This window comes from Chrysochloris asiatica, unplaced genomic scaffold, assembly GCF_000296735.1.
Source record: "Chrysochloris asiatica unplaced genomic scaffold, ChrAsi1.0 scaffold00060, whole genome shotgun sequence".
NCBI classification, from domain to species: Eukaryota; Metazoa; Chordata; class Mammalia; order Afrosoricida; family Chrysochloridae; genus Chrysochloris; species Chrysochloris asiatica.
In genome coordinates this window covers 14,189,078-14,191,515 of record NW_006408578.1, presented here as the reverse complement: position 1 = coordinate 14,191,515, position 2,438 = coordinate 14,189,078, and positions in this window count along the sequence as shown.

Sequence of the window (2,438 nt, the reverse complement as noted above, 5' to 3'; positions counted from 1 at the left end):
ATATGGAGCTTTTCCATCGTTTATTTCCACAGATGTAGTCAATTTGATTTCTATGTATTCCATCTGGTAAGGTCCATGTGTATGTGTTGTTGTTATGTGCCGTTGAGTCGGTTCCGACCCGTAGTGACCCTGTACAGGGTTTCTGAGGCTGTAAATCTTTACAAGAGCAGAAAGCCTCATCTTTCTCCTGCTGAGCGACTGGTAGTTTCGAACTACTGACCTTAAGGTTTGCAGCCCAATTCGTAACCACTACGCTACCAGAGCTCCTTGTGTATAGTCATCTCTTATGCTGTCTAAAGAAGCTATTTGAAATGAACAAATCATTGGTTTTGCAGAATTCTATCACGCGATCTCCAGCATCATTTCTATCACCAAGCCATAGTATCCAAATACTGATCCTTCCTCTTTGCTCCCAACCTTTGCATTCCAATCACCACTAATAATCAATACATCTTGATTGCATGTTTGATCAATTTCAAATTGAAGAAGTTGGTAGAATTCTTCTATTTCTTCTTCACTGGCTTTAGTGGTTGGTGTGTTAATTTGAATAATAGTGATATTAACTGGGCTTCCCCGTAGGTGCATGGATATTATCCTATCACAGACAGTGTTGTACCTCATGACTTATCTGGATATATTCTTTTTGACAATGAATGCAACATCATTTCTCTTCAATCTGTCATTCCTGGCATAGTAAACCATGTGGTTGTCAGATTCAGAATTGCCAATACCAGTCCATTTCAGCTCACTGATGCCTAAGATATCAATGTTTATGCATTCCATTTCATTTTTGACAGTTTCTAATTTTCCTAGATTCATACATTCCATGTTCCAACTATTAATGGATGTTTATAGCCATTTCTCTTCATTTTGAGTTGTCGCTCATCAACAAATGAAGGTCCCATTGGCTTCACTCCCACGAGCTTTACTCCATTTGCATCACCATGGTCAACTCTATTTTGAGGAGGCAGCTCTTTCCCAGTCGCATTTTGAGTGCTTTCCAACCTGAAGGGCTCATTTTCTGGCACTATATCTGACAGTGTTTCTCTGCTATTCATAAGGTTTTCAGTGACTAAATATTTGGAAGTAGTTTGTCACTCCTTCCTAGTCTGTCTTCGTCTGGAAGCTTACCTGAAACCTGTCCACCATGGGTGACCCTGCTGGTATTTAAAATACGAGTAACATAGCTTTCAGAATCACAGCAACTCACAAGCCACCACAGTACAAAAAACTGACAGATGAGTGGTGGCATATAGCTAGCTAGCTAGAAATATAGATATAGATTTATACATACATATACATGTATATTCATGAACTCATTATATGCATGAGGAAACTGAATGCCTAGAACCGAAGCGAGGTCTCCTGAATGTTTTGTCAGAGGCCTGTCCTACAGGCTGTGAGATGGTTTATAGCAGCAACAGCCAAACTTTGACCCTGATGGTAAGTTGGAATAAGCTTCTCCAACTTTATCCTGAGGGACTGCTGGAACCTGAGGCAATCATAACTTGTAGGAAGGAAGTCAGAAGAAAACCTCAGGGAGACTTGGGGTTTCATCTTACTGCACCCAATGCTTGTGAAAGGGAAGCCCTGTCATGGTGGCCTGAATACAGTTTAGGAGCTTCCAGAAGCAGCAGTTCCTGCCAGTTTGGGACAACTGGGTGCATGCACTGGAGATTCTCCTGGGTGTTCATTCTCCATTCAGAAGTTCCTTAGAATGGATTGGGAACAAATATAAATTACTGCATTCTAATTCAGATTCCTTTCCTGCTGCAGAAAGCTAGGGTGTGCTAAGGAAAAGATGATTTCCCTTTGGAAATAAAAAAAAGAGCCAGAACACTCCCTAGAAAACATATCAAGACCAAGAGGATGACCGGGAGAGGCTACCTGGTGACTGTGTCATGGGAGGTCCAGGAGGCATTTGATTTACTTGAGTCCTTTGCAAATCCAGGGCCTAGTGAGACCAGAGGCTGACACTTGACTCTGGGGCCCCTGCCTGGACCTGATTGCTAGCTCTGGCTGCATTTCCTCTGGGGTTTTGTTCCAGCAAGGGCTTCTTTTGAAAGAGGAGAAGCCCAGGCATCCGCTGTAGGGACTGGGGGCTGAGCAGGACCAGCCTGGGGCCTGCAGGCTGTGGTGCTTCCTGCCTGCAAGTTCCCTGGGCACTCAGGATCACAGGGACTAGGTGAGCCTGGGATCCAGGAAAGAAGGAGAGGGCATGGTGGAGGGGGGCAGGACAATAGCTCAGTTGTTGCTGTGTGAGGAACACCCCCGTCACCACCATGGTTTCTGGTTTTGAGCCAGAAATCCTCCCTCAGAGGCATACACAAAGCTGTCATTACCAGGAGCAGCACACTCACCTTGGGAAGAAAGATCTGCTCTTCAACTTCAAAGGGGCAGTACAAGAGTGCAGGTTTGAATCACTCTCTGGGATGTTT